This window comes from Daphnia pulex, chromosome 10 (genome assembly GCF_021134715.1).
Source record: "Daphnia pulex isolate KAP4 chromosome 10, ASM2113471v1".
NCBI lineage: Eukaryota > Metazoa > Arthropoda > Branchiopoda > Diplostraca > Daphniidae > Daphnia > Daphnia pulex.
Genome location: NC_060026.1, coordinates 10,434,618 through 10,448,358, shown reverse-complemented (window position 1 = coordinate 10,448,358; position 13,741 = coordinate 10,434,618). Strand labels below are relative to the sequence as shown.

The window sequence follows — 13,741 nt, the reverse complement described above, 5'->3', positions numbered from 1 at the left end:
GGCCGAAAAACGAAGAAATTTTTAGAAATTTTTTCAAAAATTTCAATCGTTAATATCTCGGCTTCTGAGCCGAGCATCGAAAAAACATGAAAATTGTTTGAAGAGGTGGGCTATCCCATCATTATGAAACAATTCGAATATTTCCAGGTGCAGCAGTTGACGAGAAAACTGCTGCACAAAAAACGAAAAAAATTCCAAATTTCGGCTACCCCCTCTCAGTTTTTTTAAAAAAATCTCCCAAATTACAAAAGCTAGGCGATTGCGGTTTTCAGCAATCGACTTAGCGAAAAATTTTGCACAAAACCCATCTATTTGTTAATTTTTAGAACCCCTAGCGACGATTTCCGCTAAATCAAAAACGGCCTCTTTGAGTGGCGAATCGCTTGTTGAATCGTTAGGAATATTGCTCAATTCCAGTTCGAAGTTGCCTAATTCCAGTTACGACAAAAACAGCAAGATAGAGTTGCATTTTGGTTCGGAGAAATAAACTGGTAATACTGTGTTGTTTTTTGGTGGTATATCTTCGTTCCATCCAAATATTTCTCTGTGCAGAGTGACTGGCAAGTTCGATTCAAGAACATACAACAACATCCTCAAAGAACATATTCTTCCTTTTTGCAAGATGAAATCAACTAGACATATTGGTGTAGTACATGACTGGTAATCTTATTTTCACATTACAAATTAAATTTCTTGTGTGTGTATGTTACCGAATATTGTTATCAACTGTTTATAGGTTCCCGGTTAACCGCAGCAAAGCTGCTATGAAATTTGTTACTGAACCAGAGGGTAACATTGTCATTCTTGATTTGCCTAAATAATTCGGGGACGCCATACCCGTTGAAACTGTTTGACTGAAAATGATCAATGAGTTCACTCGCGGATTTGTGACGGCTACTAGTGAAGAAGGTTTATTGTGAGAGGATTCTATGATTTGGCAAAAGGTGTGCCACGTAGAATACATTCATCAACTAATTTCAAACATTCCGCTATAACTTAAAAAATGTGTTGATTGCCATGGCTCAAAATTGGTAGATTAAGCTGTTGTGTTACTATTTTGGTTGATGCAATAAAAGCAGTTAATACAAACTTGATTTTGTTAGAAGTATAATTGTCTAACACAAGCAACAATAACTCCAGTGACTCCACAGACTAGGCTAAAACTTACATGAAATAAAAACTTGATACACAAAATCTTTTTTAGAATTAGTGCAAAGAAACCAAAGGTATTTTAGTTATTTGTACTCTAAAGGACACAACCACTTATTTTTTAAAATTTGTCAATCAAATCACTTTTCACTGCTTTTGAAATTCTTTGACGTAGTACTGGTGCATCATTCTTGCGCTGCGTCATTGCTGAAGCAAATGATTTCTTCCTCGACGTTGCTTAGATTCACATTTTCAGTCGCCGAGGGTTTCTTCTTCCTTTTATTTTGTGGCTTATCAGCAATCGTGGCTGAAGTTTGAGCCTCAACATTTTGGTCCCCCAATTTCTAAGACTAATTTTTTAGGAAGAAATTTGATAAGAACACATAACTACTATGAATATACATAATGAAAAACAATAATTAGCAGAATCGCACAAACCATTGCCTTCTTCCAAGCAGCCTCCTCTTGCTTCTGTTTTATCAGTTGTTTATTTTAATGTGCCTCTTTGATCTTTTTAAATTCCAGTTCACTGGTTAAATTACGCGCTCCTGCAATCGTTTGTTTGGTAGTTGGATTCTCGGCCCAGTCTGAGAAACCTTAGGGATTGGTAGAATATCGCAAGGGTGAAAGTGACGCGGTCTTGATTCATCACTGACTGTGTGCTTTAAAGAATGTGCTGGTATTCAAAAGGGGTGCCCTATGGAGTTGAGCAAGTTGATGCCATATTCGAATACCGCTCGACCAAATACGCCATTGAGACAGCAGTAGTAGGAGAGGGGATGGGGGTCCCAGAAGTGGAAGATGATGGCTGTTGCTGTTGAAAGAACTCAAGTGAAGTAGAGGTAGTTTATGCCGCAGTAAAAAACGACTCAAACGCTTGTGGGAAAGCAGTAGTAGGAGAGGGAGTTTGTGTCCCACAAATGGAAGGATGATGGCTGTTGCTGTTGCAATAAGTCAAGAGGAGTATAGGTAGTTGATGCCACTGTCAAAGACCGCTTGTACGCTTGTGGGAAAGCAGTAGTAGGGCAAGGAGATTGAATCGCCAGAAGAGGAAGATGACGGCTGATGTCCAATAAGCGGACTGAAAATGATAGATGCGATTGGAGAGGATCTGCGCGTAGTGTATATTAGAGAATAACGAGTGAGTACTGGAGAGAGTAATTGTACCGTCAAGCGAGAACATCCAGGAATATTGTCGCGTACGGTTTAACACAGACGTCGATCAGCAGACAATTCTGGGAAATTACGATAAGGGGACGACTGACGACGATGACATAAGGTCACCTTGGTTCCCTCTACTTTAAAGACGACCCCCTTTAGACTTAAGGTAGACGAGTTTGGCCCTGACTGGTGTGTGGGTCTCCCGTTTTGACTGGTGTTGGGCACTGTCGTCGGTCTGTAGTGACGGCAGTGCATGTGCTTTGGCGGAGGCTGGGCTCGTGCAATCGTGGAGCCAGCTCCGTGAAACTGCAGCACTGGTCGGCCACAGCAACGTGAAGCCCGCATTGACCTGCCCGTGACAATATTATGTTCCTAGATGTTTCTGTTGTGGTTAAAGCAGTTCTGATTTGATGTAGAGTAGAAGCGGATGCTAAAAAAATGTAAATTAATGAATAAATGAATGCTGTAATAAATGAAGGAATGAAAGAAGGACAAAGAGCTCACCAGGTAAGTTAGTAGCCTTTGATAAGGCAAATGTTTTCTCAGGGATTGCCTTACGATCTAATGGAAAGATTCCTGTGGCTGCAAATGCTTTAATGATGTTCGGTTAAATGCTTTCTTTATTGGCTCCTCTGATATTAGTGGAATATGATAGATTGTAATACGAAGCTCTGGATGAATTCACAATCAAAAGTCATGTGCGTCTTATAGGAAAAGTTTGAACCGACCATAAACACACCTATCCAAAGGCTGAGATGAATGAGAGGTGTGTGGAGGTAACGTCATAAGGATTATGCCTTGTTCTATAGCGTAAATCACAATCGAATAGCCAATGTGTGATCCATGATTGTCCAAAAATACGAGAACTTTATTTTAGGTAAGCAAACTATCTGCTTCCTAAAGTGCTTTAAAAAGATGAGAAACGACTCTTCGCCCATCCAACCCGAAGGATTTTCTAACGCAAGCCAGCCAAAGGGAACTTTGTCTTAAATTTTGGAGAAACGTTTACCAGGGGGTAACGAAAACACCTGGATAGGATTTACCGGAGGTACTGATAAAGGACACATTGCTTCCTCATTCACCACTTTTGCGACCATAACCCTACACAAAATTAATCGAATTGTGTACAGTTTAATGGCATTCATAAGATTGAAATAGCAAAATACCCAGTGTGTTCCTGCTTGAGAGACACCTTTATTTGAATCCAGGACTGTAGGGTCACATTTTTTCATCAACCTCGATAATTTCATCAGCTGTGAAGTTGTGCTTTTCATAAAGTTCTTGGAGTTTGCCATAGATCTTGTCCATAACTACATGTTCAACGCTGCTGCTATAGCTTGGCTAGTATTTTCAAGTTTTTCATGGATAATCGAGGATTACGTTTCATAAAAATGCCAAACCAAACCCGACCACATAATTCTTCTTCTACACATTTGTAGGCATTTTTAGGCCATTATATTGGCAGTAGGAATAGACAAAGCTTTTTCAACATCTTTGGAGAGAGGCCAAAACCTTTTTCTTGAGTGGCAATTTAAAAGTCAGCAAGTTCTTCTTCCAGCTGCGGTGAACACTTTTTTACCATGGCTTTTTAAGTGGATCGTTAGGTTATGGTAGTGAATCGCACTTGCTGTAGTAATCTTTAAGCATTGTTTTGGCAGTACCAGTTTAAGTGGCAACCTTTCTGAATGACGTTGTAGAAAGATTTTAAATAATGAATTGCATTCTTCAGTGTTTCTTCTGTTGGAGGTGGATTGATTTTATTACTCTTATTCGCTGTATTACCGTATTCGCTTGGCACAAAAAACACATTACAAATTACAAAAGGCAGAAGTGTGGGGCTTATAGCGTTTGGGGTACATTCGGAACAACAAATGAAGGAAGAAACTGGATTCACAGAACACCAGAAAACTACTATAACATGGGAAACCGGAATTGTAGAACAAATTCTTGTAAAATATTACAACAACATTGACTTTAATCATGGACCCAAATGTGTTGAAAGTCTCATGTAAATAGTTCTTGGTACCCTGTTATTGAAAATGAAGCTACAGTAAATGGAGTAGTTCAAACAATGGATGAAGTGGTAGGTAAATTTGATATCGCTGGAGGTATAAAGGAAAATGAGAAGGATTTTATCGGAGAAATCCATATTCCTGGGACAGGACGTTGTGTGGATATCACATTCGACCCAGTTTTTTCGTATAACCCACACGCATATGGAGACGAAACAGTAACTTATCATCCTGATCCTGGTCATATTTACTATAACAAATATTTAGAAAATAATGATAGGTGTCAAGATGCACAACGTAATGATAGTAGAGAAATTAGACTTATGGGAAATTATTGTGAGTATTGAGAATCAAGGTTGATAAAATGGAAGATAATCCCACAGCTATTCAAAAATGGTTGAAATATAAAAAGAGCAACAAAAAATTGCAGATGTAATTATGGAATTAATGGTATTACGTAACGATACTGAAGAATACGACGTCTACGTTTCATCCAATTTCCCAGAAGAAAAACTTAAACCACATATGCAAAATATAAAAGACATTTTGTTTTCTAGAACATATAATATTACATGACGATTGTCTTCGTTAATGTACTTCCCCATATATATTGACTATCATAATGCGTGTTACCGTTCGTTAAGTACCACACTTTGTTAACGAAATAAATGGTAATGTCAATCCCAATTTTGTCGAATGTATCATTTACAATGTACAAATTAATCATAGCATTCAATGAAATTTGGATGAAAACCACACGGGTGAATGTCCAAAGTGAAGGAAGTTACAGGAAGTGGTCAATCACGATTACATATTTTAGTGCACATTCTAAATATGCAACTGGAAGTTAGCAACATACAAAGCCATTTGATTAAGAAATAACATGGGAAACGGGATAAATTCAAGTTTATCATCTTGGAATTTCGGGATGGAGACAATGCACTTTCACAGGTTCAATACAGTGAACTGTATGTAATTGATGAATGCTAGTAGCTGTAAAAGGAAATGGATGTTTAAATGTTGATAATGATTATTAACATAAAACCTAGGTTTCTTAGATATGATGAAGAAATAAATTTTCCCAGCGAAGGAAAATCAATTCATTTTGAAAAGAATTGGCCCAAGGACAAATATGATTGGGGCTATATGTACTAGGTGAATCATTACAACAGCTTGATGGTCAAGTATGCACAAATGCCGTTGTGTGACCTTGGGCAGACAATGCAAGATTTCAAGTGATTGAAATAGAAATAACTAATGACTGAAGGTTATTGAATCGTCTTTTTCTAATTAGATGAATTGAAAATCAGAATATTGAACTGGACGCAAAGTTATGGTAGCAATAGCGAATCTTGTTCCACCTGGAATAAATTTTTTTCTAACCATTTCAGAAGCTTGTAAACCGTTCACTGGAAAACTAAATTCACAGTTTACACAAGTTTTAAAGCTTTGAAATACACAGTATTAGACTTTTAACAAAACATAAAATATACATACATATTTTTTTGGTTATTGATTTTTAGTTATTACAGTAACTTTTTCGTGTGTAATTGATAACATTGTAAATTCGCATATTTTTTGCTTAATTTGCGTGATTTTTGCTTAATTTGGCTTTAATTGGCAAATTTTGCTTAAAAAAATATTTGCTAAAATAAACCTCTTTCGGGCAAGTTGTTCGAAATTTTTTTTTTAGTGTTGAACGCTTCAGCTTTCTCTTCTGACCTATAGCTTTTGAATCCCAAGGATCGTAATAACCGAGAACTGGGAAATAATTCTCTACCACAAACAGAAGAATTCTTTTGCCAGTTGAAACAAAATTTTTTAGTTTTCCGTCTTTAAATGTAATTTATTCCACTGTCTGTTCTTCGGAGGTTGTTTGGAAACAAAGCACTTTTCACCTTTTAGAGAGGCGTTAGCTATTTTGACGGCCTTCATTATCTTGGCTGAAATGAAAAGGTGCTTGAAAAAAAAAAACTGAAGTGGGTCAACCTGAAGTAGTTCTACATTGCATATTCAAAATTAAACAATCTTCAGATTCATTTGCCTGGTTAGGTACATTCCGCGAATCAACATCTCCATACCCATCTTTTTTAGCCCCTCGAAAACTGTAATATGGATATTCCTCCCGTTAAGGTCGAGATTACTTGTGTAATGACACAAAATACAATTACGGTATCGTAATCTGCACCACACTATTCATGTAACGCTCTAGTCGTGTAAATATTTTCTCGTTTACTGGGAAATCTACAGCTAAAGTTTAGTTAACGCGACCACCAACCATTTTCCATAGAGCTATACTGACATCAGCAGAGAGGAGATTGATTAACTTCAAGTCCAAGATAAAAATCTGATTTTCTGCTACTCTACGCGAATTTGTTTCTGAAATTACACTGACAAAAAAAAAACTTCTTACAGCCATGCAAGTGGTCACTTAAGATTTTTACAGACGCAGTTCGCCCTTAACCAAAGCCGGCTCCTACCAGCTTCGTCTTCAGCAAGACATCCTCCTCGCGCCTCTGAAATAAACAAATGATTAATTTTAACTGAAGAGAAGAAAGCACAGCACTGCCAATGGTTACTTTAGGAAGATCTAGTAGATAATCAACTACAGGAATGGAAACGTTGCCGAGAGTAATTGTTTCGACACGAGGCTTGGATGTTTACTTTCCACGGCCGTTGCTTGTACTCCATTTAAAAAAATGGTCTTCCCCATCAAATACTAATAAACAAGATTTATAGTCACACTTCCACAAAGATTGCTTCTGGATACAACACATAATACACATTTTTGCAACTGTAAAATGCAAATTCAAAATATTAGTTAGTTTTCTCGGATGGAGTACGCATCGAAATAATCACTTTTAGATTGTCTTACTTTGAAGGCTAACATCAACTAGTGTAATCAAGATTGAAGGATTCTTTAAAGAAAAATATCATGGGTTAGCCAATCTTGACAAAGAACAACTAACCGAGATTATTGAGTCTTAAGATGAACCCGTTACATAAAGGATACTTTTCACTAATCCTAAGGTGGCACTGAAAGTTTTTTTAGCCACAATATTACCCTTCCTTACTAGAGACGATTTAATAAATATTGATTGGGTTCATACTCAGCAATAACATTGAATTTGGTTGCGGGCAGTCTCCATCCTTCCCTCAATAGGGAGTCATCAACGAAGAAGTTAAGGAACATTTTTAAAATGTGACAGTGTACTCTTTTTTAAGGCTTTGATTCATCTTCTTCTTTCCCCCCAAGAATCATCACGATATTGTACAAAATGGGACCAAAAATCTGAACAGCGATTTTATTTTTTAAGTTTGTTTTTTGTATCAACCACCATTAAAGCAGTACGTAGAGAAATACATTAACATGGAAAATATTATATTATTGCCAATAGATGCAGTAAAAATGTATTTGATATGGGTTTAGGTGATGTTAGAATAGCGGAATTCACCAAGAAATCACGTCGCATCCCCATCACAAATTGTATTTGGTCAACATATCCATTCCTCGTACCTGCTTATCATTAAAAATTTTGGAGAAAACTATTTGGTATAATTCACCAGAATTTGACAGCTATCTATATTTCAATTATTTTTTAGGCGCCCAACGGAGTATTCTCGGTGGTCAAGCCGGTTGACTGTTCATTCCACCTGACAGTCCTTTTGCATGAACATCAAGGTAAAAGAACTTGGCCTTCGTAGAGAAGAGACAGCCAGACGCACAAAGACTGTGGAGAGCTTCTTAGTCTATTCAAGCTGACTGCTCAAAAAATCCACGAGAGATTCGGAAGAATTCAGAGCAATTCTACTGGGCTACTTCTGTACACATATAAATAATAACTACATAAATAGCACTGTTTGGCCCCCTTCCCATTGGGTACTTTTTATGCAGAACATTCGTGCCAACAACAATGTAGAGGGGACGCGTAATCACCTCAAAGCTGCTGCTTGTAAGCTTAGTCATCTTTGTTATCGACCTTTTTATAATTTGTATTTTAAATTATGTTGTAGGACCTGATAACATTTTTATTGAAAAGGAAAGAGGAGGCTCAAAAAATCGAATTGAACTTCTGTCCAGAAACAAACCTTGAAAAAATCAAGTCAAAATGCTGAGTGTAAACAACACGCAATTTATGAGCATTGGACTTCTTACAATCGGAATGGTAATCCATTTTATCGAAAATATTGCTGGTCTGCCATAACACGTGACTAGCAGACTAATATAAAAATTCAGTCCACAATAAAAAACCAATCAGGCTATGAATCAAGAAAAACTTGTAGCAGCCATCAACCTCCACTACGGTGTGCACAAGTCGACAAGCCGCACGACTTTTTGCTCTGCGGACACCCATTTTCAATTTTACAATTAATCGATTTCATTTTAGTCGATAACTCATTACCAAGAAAAACTTTACCTTAATCTATCTATAAATCTATCTATTAGAGGTTTTTTTTTAGAAATTCCCTGTAAAAAAAGAAACTTAATAAAATGCAAAAACTGGGAGTGGGCAGAAATAAAATCATTCAAATGCACAATCCCCCCTCCCAAAGTATCTGATTTATTATCAGTTTGGCAATTTTATTGAGTTTGAATTTATGAAAATAAATTGTCAGAGTAAATTTGGGCGTAAAAAAATTTCAAATTGATCACAAAGATATAGCATAGGAAGCTCAGGCAGCAACCTAGAATTTCATAATGGCGAAGTTTTCATTTTTTAGGTAGTGTTATGATCTGGGTTTTCGTGTTCGAAAAATGACTGGATACTAGGAAAAAGACTAAATTATGACTCAAGCGACGTAGAGTGAACGACCATGGATCGTCTTCCTCGTGATGCAAGAGGAAAAAAGGGAATAAAAGGCAATGCAGGCCACGGTGGCGTAGGCAACGGTCGATAAGGAAAGCTAAAGTGAGTACGTTAGGTGAAACTGATAGAGATTCTATACGACAGGATGTCGTGCATAACATTTGGTGTCAGAAGTGAAATCAAGGGCCTAAGAACAATCAAGGGAAATCTAGACTTCCCGTGTTAAACCTTGGCGCTGGGGATTCGTTTAGTATTGATGACAAGTATGGGTTTGAAAAAGGGTAATACAATAGATTTTCTTGGCAATATACAGCCCTTTTATTGACAAAAAAAGAAAGGCTACCGTGAAAATACAAATGCAGAGAATAGGGGGAGGGGGTCTATCGTAAAGATAGCAACAGTTTGGAAATAACTGAACGAAATGAGAAACGGGGTAGGCTACCGTTAAAATGCAAATGTACAGAAGAGGGGGAGGGAAGATCGGAGAGATAGCATTTGTTTGGAATTATTGGAATTTGTTTACACTTATTCAGTTTCACCACCCTCTCGATGAAATTCTATTTTTGCGGGGAGAATTTCAAATTTGTCCCAAATACTGGAATTAGCATGGGAAGCGGAGACAGAACCTTCTAATTTCCCGATAACAAATGTTCTGAATTTTTCAAGTAGGTAGTAAATGGGTCCATACTTTTCAAAAACCTCCTTCAACATATTGTCTGTCATGTCTTTAGCAAGATTTCTTACGTAAATGGACTTCGCCTCTGCTGCCAATTCATTTTTTTCTTTGTGAAATTCCTTTGGATCCCTGAAATAAAAATAAAATTTCATTCAGTTTTATATAGATTATTTGATTTTTTTTTTATTTATTGTTCTTACCGAGGGAACGTCCACTTAACCGAAATCTCTCTACCGCCATTTCAAAAGTCAACTATGACATGGTTATTAAAAAAAATAATGCTACCGCTGCTAAACTTCTCTTTATCTTCAGAAAATCGCTGATTTATTTTTCGATTGAGAAGTTGAAGATGGTAGAAGAGGTACCGACGCATCTCTTTCAGTCGGTTCATGCTTTTTTCAGCGGATATGTTCTGATCAGTCTATAAAAATGAAATTGATCAAACAATTAGTCATAGTTTATAAGTATGAAAAAACACATTTGCTTACCAAATCTTGTTCGGCAGTTCCCTGTGCCCATGCCAACTTATGTAGTAAGATGTTTATTTCCTTCCCTTAATGAAGTCTCAATGCCCAATGATTTGACGAATTAGATGTTCACCATTTCGAAGAAGTGATCCAATGGTTTGGGGATTGTAATGGATTGGTGACAGAAAACAAAAAGAAAAAAGAAAATCAATCTTAAAGAAAAACACAAATTTAAAATAATTCCCCCAGCACTGATAAAGTTAAGAGAGACTTACAGTGAAAATGTGTAAATCCAAGTTCCACCTTCATCAATTGATACCTTTTTGAATTTGCGCAATTTGGTCTCTTAATGATTTTAAATTTTTACCTTTCTGAAATCTCGACGAGTCGTTGTCGTGATGATGCAAGAGGAAAAAAGGGGATGAATGGCAGTACAGGGTACGGTAGCGGATGCAATAGTTGAGAAGGAGAGCTGGAGTGGGTACTTGAGGCGAAACTGATAGGGATTCGATACGAGAGGATGCAGCGCATAAAATTTGGTGTCAGAAGTTGGATCGAGGGCCTCAGAACGGTCAAGGGAAATCTAGACTGCCCGTGTTGAACCTTGGCGCTGGGGATTCACTTAGTATTGATGACCAGTATGGGTTTGGAAAAGAGTAGAGACAAGAGGTCATAGAACAATGGTGATTTCTATGTAAAAATGCTGAAATGGATAGTGAATTCGCAATTCAGCTGAGGCATCTCTTGCTGCAGGGAGAGAGCGGGATGGTGGCTGCGTGTGTACCGAGATCGTTAGTCGTGATTCAACGTCAGTGGCATGATGCTGTCCTTTGTTTTAGGGTCTATGATGGAAAATAATAAGATGATGTGATGATGAGGCATGTATGTGAAGATATGATGAAAACGGGGCGTGAAGAGGTAATGATGGATAGGAACAGGTGATGTGATAAATGAAAAAAAAAATGTGATAATGATGTTACGAAGGCGAAAATATGCGAAACGAGGGAGCTATAAGAACAAGTACAATATTCTGTAAAAGATTCTACGAATTACTACGGTTATGGGACTGGAAAACATTTGGGGATATGATCTAGGGTGGATTTTTTTTTTCGTTAGTTCGTCAGAGTCGCACTGGTTGGTAAGAGACTTTCTTAGATAGAACCATAGATGGTTCATGAAACTTGGAATTGCGGATCAGCTGACCGTTATTGATTTTCACAATCAAACTAAAATTGTTGTTGCGAAACTAAAAGAACTACAGATGTTTTCATTTGTTTTCAAAAGACGCTCTCATGGTATACCATTCATAAAATATGGGAAAATTAACATTATCCGAGTCTATGGAAAAAAGTACGGTAGTATGTAGCACTTTTACGGTAGTAGTTTGCACTTTTAGTTTGCACTTTTACGGTAGTAGGTAGTATGTACCAGGTGAACTTAATTCTTGACATAAAAAATCCAAACAGTACTTGAAAAATATAGAATAGTTATGAATATTCAAAATATCACAACAAAAAAATCTACAAAAATTTACAAACATATTGAGGAATGAAAGCAAATTAGAGGAAAATAAAAAAACTCAGTTTACAATGAAATCAGTACCGTTGCATGTATAATAAAAGGAAAAAATTTTGTTGTAAAAAGAACAATTGATATTTGGGAAGATAATAGTAACAGTAATCCCAGATATTCACGAAGTCATCTAGCTACACATTTTACAAAAAACTATACACTCTCAGAAAACATGACCAGTGAAAAAAGAGGAGGTTTTAAATAATATCATTAAAAATCTCACCAAAATGATCAATTTTGAAATAAAATAAAAAATCTTCCGCAAGTTGGGCAAAAATGGCTTATTCCGGCCAATATCCATGAAGCCGCTAACTGAATCATCAAGGTAGATAAAGCCCATCATTTCCAAATGGAGATTGATTATATCGAGAAAGGAAAACCGGTACTAGAAACATCGAAATTGGCATCGCGCAGTCCAACGTTAGACACACACTAAACGTTAGACACATGCAGAGTCATGCCGGTTATCTTGGATCCTACCATTCTACTCTCCACCATGTTGATACGAAGAAGTGCTCGAGGGGCTGGAACATGCGTCAGCTGAATAACTGAATTAACGCTTCACGGCTTGCGACAGCAGTATAATGTTCTACGGCCCCGCCCATCCATCCTGCGCATTATCCGTGATTGCTTCACGTGCAAATTTTGCAACGGCAATCCGCATCGTCCCTTGATGGGTCCTCTTCCTGAAAGCCGGCTTCAATCCCATCAACCGGCATTTTCTAATGTCGGAATCGATTTTTTTGGACCTTTTTCCCAAACCATCTTTCGTCGAAAGGTGAAGCGTTATGGCGTTATTTTTACGTTCCTCGACTGTCGTGCAGTGTATCTAAACGTCAACCACTCCATGGATTTCGCTTCCTTTATAATGGCATTCACCTGGTTCGTCGATCTACAAGTCCTTCCCACCGCGATGTCAGGTGTCACCGCATTAGTCAATGCCAGACCATTGACGCTTGTAAGCGTGGTTCCGTACGACCCGCAACCCCTCATTCCCAACCATTTCCAGACGGGACGGGTCAATTCGGATTTTCATGTTGACGATGCCGACGATTTAGGTGGTCTAAAAAATGGTGGTTAGAATCTAAAGTTCTCATCACCCACTTTTGGAACAGATGTCCGAAATAATGTGTCGGGAGAGAATTTTACTGACTTTATTCGAGACAAAAAAGCAGAATTGGGCCTTGGTGACAGAGAGGGTTTTTGTTGAAATTAGCAGATTAGTAAAGAACATTATTGTTGTATAATTTGTATTTATCCTCTTGTGTATGACTATACGACGATATACAATACATGTCCATGGTATAGAGTAGCTGTCAGAAGAGTAACAGTAGGTAGACAAAGACAATAGACAGAACCAACTTCATCCTCATATTCAGCGGCATCTAGAGGTCATTATAATACAACATAATTGGGAAAGCTCAAGATGGGTTCATTAAGATTTAAGTTCTGCGTTTGCATATAATTTCCAACAGTTTTGTGCGTAGGTAAATATTGGGTTGTTTGGTTAATGCAATTCAGGTGAGTAATCTATGTTTTGTCTGTAATTGACTAAGCGGAGACCAGTGCAAATTGATCCCAAATTTACAAATGCTACACAGGTCGTTTCTCATGAACATGTTTCCGTTGATTTGAAAGCGGAAGGTCCCCCTGGTAAAGAGGAAGTACCTTTTCCCAGGTGATCATTTGTGTGGGGTATTATGCTGATTGTAGGTTAATAATCTGGGTTTATTGTATTTGATTAGAGGGTTGGATTTTGGAGCAGTGCAAATTGATCAAAAGAATTCTGCGCGAAATGCTTCTACTGTGCCGATAACTCTTACGTGTTAGTCAGACAGATTCTTAATTAACAGCACATTTTAAAAGAACTCTACCAGGTTCAAATATTCCATTACA

General features: G+C 37.5%; 1 long non-coding RNA gene across 1 annotated transcript; it reads left to right on the top strand.

Moving 5' to 3' along the window:
- The first annotated feature begins 391 nt into the window (after nucleotides 1–391).
- Nucleotides 392–1,606, top strand: LOC124205002. Its single transcript, XR_006879183.1, has 3 exons — nucleotides 392–491; nucleotides 553–660; nucleotides 737–1,606. It is a non-coding gene; the product is annotated as an uncharacterized LOC124205002 (long non-coding RNA).
- The last annotated feature ends 12,135 nt before the right edge of the window (nucleotides 1,607–13,741 follow it).